Raw genomic sequence first — 12621 nt, 5'->3', positions numbered from 1 at the left:
ATTTAACCTTTATCTTTGGAGTCCCAGTGCTGAGCCTTCACCACATGACCATCCTTCCAAATCCTGATTTTTCTTTTCCTCCATTCAGCACAACAAGAGACTTCAATACACAACTTCTGCCAACATATAGTGCACTACTGAGTAAGACTATAACTCAGCAGCATTCCTCAGCTCACTCATAGGTTTCCAAGATGGCTGGAAATGAGTACCATTGGTTTACCCTGGGTCTAGCAGCACATACGCAGAATACGAGGGAATTATTCTTCCCAAGTAAGCAAGGTTGCTGTCTCTACTATGTAGTGGTAGAAAAATGAAGGGAACAAACTCTGCTGGTGCAGTCTGCACCTGGTTTCTTTTCTATGCCCCCATCAGGGGTTCCAGATTACGGGGGCTGATATAATTAGGATACTTTTCTTCACTCACTCTTAATTAACTGCTCTCCTTGGGCTACCTCTTTCGCCATGGCACAGGTATGAATAAATGATGATTTATCAAAAGGAATTTTATAATCCATTGCACTCAATAGTATATACTATATAGTACAATATATTGATATTCTCCAAAATTGTATTGATTTTGGTCAGCTAAAATTTACACTATGAGTTCTTTGGGGCTGTCATGGACAGCTTTTTTCTGTCATTCCACACAGAGAATATGATGCCCAATAGTCTTCTTACTCTGCAAAAAGTCAGTAGAAACATCAAAACTAGACAAGGGGTAAACCATACGGTACTAAATTCTAACGTTTCTGTCTGCAAGAATGGGCATAAAATGGCAGGTGTAAAGTTAAAGGCGGCTAGGTTAAGACTCCTTTAAAAACCAGGGGATATAATTATTTAATCCTTGCCATCCTGTAAAACTTCATTTCATAAACAATGTCATTGTTTGAACTTTTGCTATCCATAATCCCTCTTCCAATACTTAAAGATCTACATTTCTGTTTTGTTTTGCTTTTTTTATTAATATCCAAATCACATTAGGGAAGAAAGTTATTCTCAGCAGTGATACCAACAACTTCAGGTGGGTTTTTTTTTTTCTTTCTTTTTTTATCCATTCTATGTCAGTTGATTTCTACTAATCAGATTCCTGCTAAATCACTGCATGTTTGTATTTAACTGCATACCGTTACATCACTATCAATATACATTTTTAGGTCCTGACTTCAAATAAATATGAAATCAAACACTTACAAAATGCAAGCAATGGAATCCTCTCTTTGTTAGTGTCATTCATGGCTAACCTTGGTGGATAATATATTCACATGAGTATCAGCATAATCATCTGCTTGCACTTTTAAAACACTAAGGCTTCACAAAAAAAAAAACAAAACAAAAAAAAAACACCCCTGCATATAACTTCTCTCTCTTCTCTCACATGATACAGCTAAAGTGATTCCCCTGCTAATAACTTCTGTCTAGATAATGTTACGTGAACAGAGTTTTGAGAGGGAATCACCATGAGTAGATGTGAGAGATGCCAAATAGCAAAATGTAAGGTTATGTTGAGGTTAGGTTAAACTGAAGTTAGAAGACTCTAGGGAATAGCATTTGGGTCAGATTTCTGGTTTCCCTTGGCAAGTGTGTAAGGTTTGGTGGAAGTTTTTATAAATGTTGACACCCCTCCCTCCCTCAAACACAGAAGAATATCTAAAAATGTCCCTGACTTCATGAGTCTTTTCATATTTGGAAGCATTATGATCATTTTCCAGTCACTGAAGAAAAAGACCTTTATAGGGACACCACAGAGGCAAGCATATGCTAGTGTGTCTTATGACCTTTGTTATGTGTTGGTATCGTCATGAACATGGTACATGTGCATATGGAATCCATTATCTGCTTCACTGTTGTGAGCCTGCCTGATGCTGAAATATATAAAAAAGAATCTTGATTTCTGAAGCATTGCAGTGCAGGATTCTTATAAAATTAAGTGTGTTGCCAGCTCAAAAAATGGAACCTCTGCACTCATAAGTGGCACATCGTGGATATCAGCTTTTATTCAAGGACCTCCAAAGTACAAATATTAGCTGATTAGAAGCCATGATTTTTTGACACCCTTCCTCTCCCTACCCCCCAGCAAGAATTAGAAATAGATGTTCCCCAGGCATATAGAACCAACCTTTCCTCAGGGTAATCCCACCTAAATGTAGGAATCTTGGCAAAGCTGCCAAATCTCTTCTTAGACCTCTAAACCACAGTGATATTGTCACAGGAATAGTACCTACTATACCTCATGAGAGTGCTGTGAGAATTAGTGTGCATATTCCTGCAAATAAGAGCTAAGTATTGTCTTCATTGTTAATCTAGTAGTGTTCCAAGCAGGAGTATCTTTTCTTTTGTTTTCCTGTGTACAGCATTACAATGCCCTGCTGACATGGGGGCAGAATATTTGTGTTTTCTTCTGCACTTGAGAATTGGGAAATAATTTGTTGTGAATTATCCATAAAAGGACACTACGACCAACTGACATTAGAAAGCATATGAAAAGATGCACTTCATTCTGGCTTAGCACTTAAAGAATCAAGCAACCCCAGGCATGCTTTTTAGAAGGAATGATGTACATGAGTGATGTGGGCTGGAAAAGGCTTGGGATTTCAATCATCTGTATGAAACACAGACACTTCCCATTTCCCTTTCGTATTGCTAGGTGGTTGCTAATTAACGCTTGCTGTATTGCCTATCTTTGGCTCATTACTTAAGTTGTGTTAGTCATAGGTTCCTTCCCTGAGCGGTCTCAGAAGACTTCTGGGACAGCAGACTACTGGAGTCTACAGGATCTATTCTGACTTACACTGGTCTACACCATCCAGTCAGCTATGAGGAGAACAAAATGTGGAAATCTTACAGAAAGGCTCTGTGTGGGGAGGAAGGTGCACCACTCAAAAGATACTTCACATGCCTCTTTCCTGCTCCATAAAATAGTCTGCACAGATAGAAAGCGAGTGGTGGGGGATGAGGGTAGCAGAATCCCCTCTTTTGTTTGAATTTTGTGATTAAAAACATATATAAACATGACTAGGTAATGCTGCTTGAAGCAATATTAAATCATCTTATGTGTTATGTGATCCACAGAGGAGAGCACAATGCCAGCAGTCAATGGTAGCACAACCAAATCTTAGCTATTCTTTCATAGTTGGGGGTGGGGTCTTGAATGAAATTGAGGGAGAGACACCCTCCCACCCCCTCTCAGCAAAGATCTATAGAGTTTGGATCTAGATTTCTTGAAGAGTCTTAAATCCAGTGGCTTCCCTCCTACGCCTCCAATCCACCTTCTTCTTTTGGATCTTGCTGCTCCACATCCTAGGCAGTCTTGCAAGGGAAAATACATTTTAATGACTGCCCCTGAAAAATGGTAGTTCTTGAATTAATGTTCACCATTTTATGCATTTTTGTAGTGGAGAGGAACCTCCTGCATATCTCCTGTTTCTGAGTTGTGCCAGTATTTGGCTTGAATAAAATTATTTGTAACTTTATTGGCGAAGACTTGTTACAATATTAGCAGGCCTCAAAGGGGGAGAAGTGGGCCACAAGGGGAAATCAGCAAATGCTACAATGCCAGATCCTGTTCCTGCAAAGGCTTATGCATGCAGTAACTTTGCACAAAAGTATTCCCCCAGACTTCAATAGGACTATTCACTGTGAATAAAGTTAGGCATGTACATAAGTGTTTGCAGGATCGGGATCTAGGGTAGGAGTGAGCATCTCAGAACAAGACCAATAAGACCCTTAGTTAATTCTGTGATGATCTCATTTTATTCTCTTTAGCACTCCATTTTGGTCTTTAAAATCATTGCATCATTTGCTTCTTGTTCAAGTGAAACAGTAAAAACTATTTTTAATCTTGTGAAATGCTAGAACTCAGCTGCTGTTCAAAAACAAATGCAAGAGTTCAGCTTCTGTGAGTTTCTGTTCAATTACGAACACCAGTGGATAATAGTTAGTTGTGCAGAGTTCACTGAAGATGGAAAGTGTGATATAAGTACTAAATTGTTGGTATTTTACTATTACCCCAAAAGTAAACTTAATAAAATTGTATACATTTCAGTTCTATAAATATCAAAAGCTTTTAGATACTGGAATTGAGGTCCCTTTGGGCCTTAAAAAGCTATAGAAAACTTGAATTCACTAGTTAGCTCTGCCACAGACATCCTGTGTGACCTTGGGCAAGTCACTTAGGCCCAGATCCTCAAAGGTATTTCAATTATTTCAACAGCAGTGAAATACCTAAATACCTTTAGGTCTTAGTCCTCATGTGCAATGAGTGTTTACAGAGTGCAATGAGACCCTCTAATTAAAGTTGCCAAATATTTACTATTACAGCCAGTGACTGCTCACCTTGAAAATCAATTAAAATATCATCTGTTTTAAACTCTATTCTTTACCAGATCAGAATAATTGGGGGAAGTGTTGTAGTTAAAATGCTTTGGTCCTCTTAAATGCTTGGGTTTTATGCTGAGTAACATAATTTGCCTTTCACATTTACCTGGGAGAATACTGTGAGATTTTCTTCATCACTGAAATATCATTGATAACTGGTTGATTCCCTTCCATTTCTTCAAACTCTGAGACTGATGATCAGACTAGAAAAGTATCTCCAATTATTTCGATAAGGGCTCTCTCTTCTTGGTCACCTGGTTTTGAAAAAGGACTGTGACTTCGATGAAGGTGAAAAAGGGGAAATGTTTTTCTTGTCCTGCGTTTGCAATCATTGAAAAGCAATTCCAGAGAACGACAGGTGATTAAAAATGCTTTACTATGAGCTACTCAATCATATCAGAGCCATCGATCTGGCTTTCACTGCAATGATATTCTATTTTTCTGCTCTTGTCATAAAGCTTTCTTTCTGCAATAGGATAAATTGCACTGAGCATCCATTCCATAGTTCGCAGGAATCTTATGACACATTGGAGTTGCATAATGAGGCATTAAATATGTACCTTTTACAGTCTGACAAACACAGAAGTGTCCTGATGGACTGAGTCTCTTTCAAACCATGCCCATATTACTTGAAAAAAAGGGAATTACCCTACAGCCAAATTGTGCTCTCCTATTGTGGTCTCCTATTGAATATAACACTTACTATCTGAATAGCCCATGAACAGTGAATAATTGGAGGAGTTCTGTACTGATTTATTTTTTGAGCCTCTAGACCGGTGCCGGGAATCTCTCTAACTCATTAAATTTGTTTTCTTCATTTTGTATGTCTCATTGAATTTTTTGTGCCATATTTGTGTTTGGGATATACACTTTATAGCCTCTTTCAGGAACACTAGAAGTTGGCCTAGTGTCTAGAAGATAAGATTCTTTCAACCTCTAGAAATGCGCAAATTTCTTTCTGTCCTAAAGAAATGTCTTCAGTTTTCCAAGCAGAAAAAAATTATGAACACTTCTGCCCTAATATTATAAAACTGAAAAAAGTCTGTGTGTGGTCTCTGCTGACCAACAAAATATTTTATCCTCTAATCCTATTAATAAAACTGCTCCCATAATGTTTGTTTCTAGATGTTTAACAGCTCAAAAGCCTTTCACCATCATTTCAAATGCTTGAAATTGCTGTGCCATGCAACTGATCCATCCTTCCTCCATTATGTTTGCCCAATATGTTTTCAAAATATCACTTTCTTAGCATCTGGACAATGTTTTCTAATACCAGTTAATTGATTCCACTTATAATTATGTGAGGAAGGATGACTTGGTAGCAATTTTGCAGTTGAAATGACAGAGAAATCTTTTTAAAAATGTTTACAAAGGGAAGGAAAATGAGGAGGAAAAAGCAGAAAAGGAATGCAATGTGGGGCACTAAGAAACAGGTTGAGGTGAAATGGATAGAAAATGCAGAATAAGATACAGGGGTAAGGGAAGCCATAAAGAAGATGAGCTAGAGAAGAAATACTACTAGAAACATTGTATATTAATTTATGTGATCTTGGTATGCATTACATAGGGACAGACAGTATAGTGACTAAAATACAGGACTGGAAGTCAGTCACTCTAGGTTCTATAACTCTTTCTCTTATTTGACTTTGAGCAAGACAGCCTCATCTCTTGTTACCTCAGTATCCCCATCTATAAAAATGGGAATAATATTTACCTTACAGGACTGTTGAGAGGATTAATTAATTGTTTATAAAGTGCTCTGAGATCCTTAAATTATTACAGAAATTAAACTTATTGTGTACATTCCCAGTCAGCAAGCTCTGTTATTGCAGCACTTATCCCCCAACCTCATACTTCCCCAGAAGCTTCTTGACAGTCTTGATATTTACTTTTTATACAAGACCTGATACAAAAAGTAGTTTCTGGGATCTTTGATTTTAATGAACATACACTTGTTTTAAAGGCTTAGTTCGTATGACTCAAGGTTAAATGTATTTGTTACAGAACGTGTAGTAAGCAACATAGCCCTGATTTATAAACTATACATATGGGCCTAAAAGCTAGATAAATTCAGTTAGTCCCAAATTAATCTCAACTTGCCTGAGATGTTAGAACACTGTGTTTCATATGATATATACTATATCACCTATCTTATGCAGAGAATCCATCTCTACCTGCAAATCAGAAATCAGTGTAATATTTAACCCTGATTGCCTAACACCATGTTCTGACCATGTATGGGGATTTTTTATTATATGTGGCATGTTAAAATTCCCATTATACCCTATCATGGTGTCACCCACGTCACCAAGAGATCATCTTAGCTACATCATGTGTGTCCAGAGCGATGTAACCATTATGTAAAAGTAATGGATGAAGTAAGAAACAGTGGAGAAAAGACAGTCAAGCCATCTGGGCACTAATTTGATATTTTAAGTTACAGCTGCAGTGGCATAAAAAGAAAAAAGTTATTTTTAATGTATTCTTAAAATCAGTAATATCCAGACCTAGTAAGCATGGCTGAGCCAGCACAGTGCTTGAATAGTAGAATTCCAAGAGGTACTGCAGGATATCCTGAGATGGTTCAGTAGATAGTACGTGTCCTGAACCCCTTCTTAGTGCTATGGGACAAGGAGCTATTTCTGATCCTGTCTTTAGATGGACTTGACAAAGGACCTGACAAGAGCATGGCAAAAGTACAGATTTTTTTAAACAAAATTTGTCACAAAATTTGAAAAATGCCAGACACTCTGTAAGCCGTTTTAACACCACCACCACAATTTTAAAATATATATATATTTTTTCAAACCTTTTTATTGACATTTCAAAAATATTGATCTGCCTCTAACTATGATCATGCATCATTAAAGATCCCATGATACTTTTTACAAGAATGAGTATTATTAATCCTGGAATCCTCAACAGCTTCCCATCTTGAGTAATTATACTGTATATCTACCTTGTAAGTAGTATCTCTGACAAACAATGCTTGTTACACGCTACCACAGAGGTGACTGTATTTCAATGGTGAAGGAAGTGATCCTAAACATGCTACCATACAAACAAGTGATCCTTATTCATTTGAGTAGTCCCATTAAAGTTAATGAGACTGCTTTTGTGAGTCAGAGTTTCAGGAATGGACCCCATGTGAGAACTTTGGGTAGAGGCATTAAATAACTGTCAATCATTACTAAAGCATTAAGACACTCCAGAGTATATTTTATTGACCCATTAATATATATATCTTAAATGCTGAAGATACTTGGCTTGTGGCTTTGTCCCTTGCATGTACTGATGGACAAGTATGTATTAATGAACAAATAAAACACACCTTTGTATTTTACTGCCATAGCAACTTCAGATTAGGTAATGTATATTGCTTAGTTAGAGAGTGCTTTAATTCCGAACTTCCTTCCTACTGAAACAATGTTAAAGTGTAATTTATTTGTCTTTCATGGCAGAACTAATCAATTAAGGAAGTTATGAGACTGCAATATATTATAACATGCGACCATGTGTATTTGTAGGGTCTTTTTAAAATGTAGATGTTTACCTAATACGCAGTATTGGTTCCTTTCAACTCGTTATAATTGGTAATAACTACATGTAAATCCATATATGATTCCTCATGGCATTATAAGCTATCATGTTAATCAGAATGACTGAGATAGTTTAAAAGAATCTTTGACGAAAGAATGAATCCATATTGCATTATTCCACAGCAAGGAGCTATCTGATATATGAATAGATGTTATGAACTTATGATGAGTATTTAGTATGCAACAGAAAATAAGTTACAGTACTTATGCAATTTTGAACCAATAACTGCACATATATTTTAATTAAAAAAATTTAAAATGCCAATCAGAAAGAAAGACAGAAAGGAGAACACACCCTCAGTATGGCTAATGGAGTAATTCCCTATGTAATTTCACTTTACAAAAGTCATTTTTATGTTGTAGGCACTTTTCAAGGGGGAAGAATATTTTGAAAATGATCTAGTTTTTGCATTTTAACAAATGTTCTGCCTAATGTATATGTTTTATTTGTTTAATACGATGAAAACCGCAAATCAAAACGTTGCTGATTTTATCTTTGGGTACTTTTGTACTCTTAAAATGTAATGATAGCCAGACTATTTGGTAAATGTATTAAAAGCATCCTCTAGCAATGATACATTATGCCAGATTCAGCGGTGGATATATATATATATATATATACTACAAACAGAAGAAAGGATCTTCCTTCACCAAGCGTGAGGGGGGAACCTTGGAATAGAACAGAACCTAATAGTCCCAAAACCATTCTTCAGCTTTCTCCTATGCTGCCCCTTATCAATGGAAGGAGCTTCCTGTAAATGTTAGCAAAGCTTTCTTTAAAACTCACCTGTGCTGTGATACAAAACACTTGAAACTGGCTGGGCAGTCGGAGGACTATTACTGACGCTTGTTGGTACTAATCACCATATTCTTACATGTGCCCCCGCTGCTTCCATCTTCTGTGTTTGCTGCACTCCGCTTTTGTCAGTCCTCTTAAACTTGCATTGTAAGCTGCTTAGGGTAGGAAATTACTTTTCAGTATTGTGTGTGAATACAGTGCTTAGCACATTGGGCCAGATCCATTATTTCGGGTCTCAGTGTGCTAGGACAATGCAGAATGGAACTGGAATAATATTGGAGTGGCTATGGGAATCAACAGATTTTTCAATAGAATAAGATTAGAAAGGAAAGGAAGTGGCTGCAGTTGGAATAGAATAAGAAGGGAGTAGAATGGACATGAAATGGAACTGAATGGCAGAAAGAAGTAATACACTTAGAATGGAGTGCATGGGGCACGTGGAATGGAACTTTGGAATAAGTGGAGCAGGTGCGCATGGAGTGGATTTGGAATAAATTAGAATGGAGTTGGAAATAGCTTTGGTTTAAAACAGAATTGGTTTAGAACAGAGCAGATGACAGAACAGCTTGAAATGCGATTGACAGCGCCCAGGAATTGAGTATAAAGCACAAGAAAGGCCTTGGAATTCCTATTACCCCACGCGGAATGGAACGGGTACGAAGGGAAGTGGAGGGGAAAGACAACCGCGTGGGATATAAGTGGAGAAGTGGAGCTGAACAGGGCTGGAGAGGACGGGGCACGGCTAGCACGGGGACTCGCACGGAGCGCAGCAGGTGAGCGGAAAGGGAGAGGGGAGGGGAAACCCAAGTGGGCTGGAGCTGGTGTGCAAGGGACCGGGCTGGAGGGGAGTGGGCAGCAGGAATCCAAGCGGGGGCATGTAGCTGGACCGGCCCGGGCGGGACCCCGCAGCTGAGGCGGCGCAGCGCTAGCGGGCGCCCCTATAATAAAGAATCCCTAGGCTAGGCCGGCGGTGGGCGTGAGCGGCTCCGGTGAGGTCAGCGGCGGGCGGACCAATGAGCGGAGTGCCTGGGAGCCGCCGGAGCGCTGGGTCCCTGCGCTGCGCGGCTCGGCAGCGGGGAGGGGGGAGCGGAGCTGCGCTGCGCTGCTGAAGCGGCAGCCGGAGACATTCCGGCACTAGGTAGCGGTGTGGACAAGAGCTGCTGCGGGCGAACGGGAGGCGCAGCTGCGGCTGGAGCGCTCCGGACGGTGGGGTGCCAAGTTCCCCCGGGGCAGCGCCGCCCGCAGGGAGGGGAGGAAATGTACCGGCTGCTTTGTCCGCCTAGCCCGTGGGGCGCCGGCTCTTAGCTCGCCGTTACAGCCCGAGCTGGAAGCCCCAGGCGCTGCGCGGGGCCAGGGCAAAGGGGATCTCCCCGGAGAGGAACCTGGGCAGCCAGGTAAGAGCGGACCCCGTGCAGCAGCGGGGAGAGCCCAGGCGCGCGGCTGGGAGCGGGAGGCAAACCCCCCCCCCGGGCCAAAGTTTTTGCTCAAGTCACTTTTGGGAGGGGGGCGGAACTGGGGGCAGAGCAGGCCGAGGAAGGAAACGGGCTTTTGCCCCGTGGCAGCGCTGCCCTGCTGCGCTCCCTCTCCATCTGCCACTGGAGCTGGGGACGCGGCGCTTCAGAGGCGAGAAGCGGTGCGGCTGTGAGCGCTAGCAGAGCCCGGGAAGGGAGCTCCGCTCCGGGCTTCCAGTCCCCGCGCGGACGGCTGGGAGGAGGCGCGTGGGTGGGTGTCTTGTGGGGGGGGGGATACTAGCTGCTGCTGGTTGCCTCAGAGCCTAGTGCATCGCCCGCCGAGTCTCTGATCCCAGCGCGGGCAGGGGGTGAGCGCCTCCCTCTCCCGGCCCTCGCGCACCTAGGTGCCAAGGGGGGCGTCGGGGACATGCCCGTGGGTCGGAGTCGCCAGCTACGAGCCCAGTGCGGAGCAAACGCTCTTTTCTGTTGGATACTAAACCCCAGAGGTCCGCGTCTGAATTGCATCCCCAGGCAGCTACCTGCCATGATCCGGCTGGTAGTGGATTCACAACGGTGCCCTTCGTGTGGGTGCCCCCTCCCTCTAAACGCCGCCTGTGCTCAGAGGTGGCCAGCTCGCCCTAAAAACCCCACGGCGGGGCGGCTTACACGTTGTGCCCTCCCGGCTGATCCTCGCTAAGTGGCGCCGGGACGTTTCTCCGGCTAGAAACGAACTGCAAGGAAAGTGCTTTCCCCCTTTGCAGTACTAAACGGTCACCAGTGGCTGTGGAAACGCACGGGTCTAGGTGACCCGCGATGGTGGGGACTAATTCGCGGGCGAGGTTATTCCTCTTCACTCTTTTGGGCTTTAACTGGGCGGCCGCACTCTCCTGTCAGATGTCCCCGTGTGTCAGAGTGCCTCTCCTAGCTGCAGAACCGCAACCTGTGCTTGCCCTGGCTGTGACTGTGGTGGCTAGTGTATGTAAATCTTTCAGGGGTTTCCGAAGGGTTCAGGCGCCCTACGGGATCACTCGTGCCGTCTGACATGGGCAGCGGCGAACCAATCTTTAAATCTTCTTCTTCTCTTCCGTAGCGATTCTCACTCTGCGAATTTACCCGCGCTCTGTCTTTTATCCGCCTTTCTTTTAAGTCTAGGTTTTCAGGCAAATTACGTTCTGAAACCTTTGTGGGCAGGGTGTGTTGTGCCAAATGTAATATCAACACTGCAAGTGTTTAAAAAAGAGCCCAAGTATTTACTTTAAAAAAGGGTAAGTTCACCGTGAGAACTGAATAGTGTTTAAATCTAGAGGCACCGAAACCCAAATACGTTAATATACAATGGGCTATATAGCTCACCGTGCTAGTGTCTTTACTGACCTAAAGTAATCTCAGGCAACCAGAACTCTTTATCTCATTTTCTGACCCTCTTTCGAAAAGCACAAATCCAAACCTTATCTGTATTCTCCATATATAGAAGTAGCCATAGACCTAGAAAATACAAACTCAAATGCTGCTTAAAAATATTTAATAATGAAAAACTAGGATGGTTGTTTGTGGGTGTGTTGTGGGGATGTTTTCATTTTGATGGTGTCTGTGTTTTAGGGGTTGCTTTGCAATCTCACCCTGTGTCTACCACAATGCTCATCACTTCTTTAGACATCAAAGCCAGTGAATAATGTGCTGTGGTCTGATTTTGTTTGCATCTGTATGTTTAATCAGACCTAATGTTTAGTTTGCTTAAATTCTGTTTGAACTGAACTACAGTATGAAATACTGATATTTCCATAATAGAAGCCAAATTTGTAGCTTTAAAAAAAATGTGCCTCAGTACTCAAGCATACTGGTTACTCATTCAGTAGCAATTCTTAGTGGCATGGAAGTGGTGTTTCAAGGTTTTCTGATGTATTGTACTGAAACGCTTCAGTTTTCCCTTTTAAAAGGAATATATATAAATCTCAGTATGATCAGTTACTTAAGTATTTTTGGTTACCTTGTAGTTTGTGAACAATGTAAAATGTAGTTCTTACAGTTCTTGATGTCATTCAATAAAAACAATGCGCTTTGACTCTAGTGCTGTGCCACTGCTAACTAGGTAACTTGGACTGTCTTTGGAGAATTTAAGTTGTATTGAAATTCATCCTCCTAACCTGTTTTGAATATTAAAATCTTATTGGAGGAGAGTAGCAAACTAACAACATAATCTGGACAAATACTAATTTAAAATATTTGGTTTGCTTCCAGCTACTGAGATTTCATCAATGTAGGTAGCAACTTTTATGACTCCCATTTTTCGTTATGCTTTTTAAGCTTAATGCCTTTTGGCACCACACGCTGAAATTCAATTTTGTATTCTTTCTTATTGAATCAGGTTTGGGCAATATTTGGCTGGTGTCTAGGCAAGT

General features: G+C 41.3%; 1 protein-coding gene across 3 annotated transcripts in view; it reads left to right on the top strand.

Moving 5' to 3' along the window:
* CHRM3 (cholinergic receptor muscarinic 3) overlaps window positions 1-12621 on the top strand; it is a 501690-nt gene that overhangs the window by 90971 nt on the left and 398098 nt on the right. The window contains exon 1 of one of the 3 annotated variants that reach the window (XM_067535846.1): window positions 9461-9544. The exons of 1 other annotated variant lie outside the window; for it this stretch is intronic. The gene's annotated coding sequence lies outside the window, so the exon portion shown is untranslated. Of the gene's footprint in view, window positions 1-9460; window positions 9545-9901; window positions 10166-12621 lie in introns of those variants that run through there. One more of the 3 variants, XM_067535847.1, reaches the window with a different exon arrangement.

The sequence above is a fragment of the Emydura macquarii genome, unplaced genomic scaffold, assembly GCF_026122565.2.
Source record: "Emydura macquarii macquarii isolate MOO-44397 ecotype Brisbane River unplaced genomic scaffold, CSIRO-AGI_Emac_v2 contig_3517, whole genome shotgun sequence".
NCBI classification, from domain to species: domain Eukaryota; kingdom Metazoa; phylum Chordata; order Testudines; family Chelidae; genus Emydura; species Emydura macquarii.
Note: the sequence above shows the minus strand (reverse complement) of the source record. Positions and strands in the feature narration are given on the sequence as shown.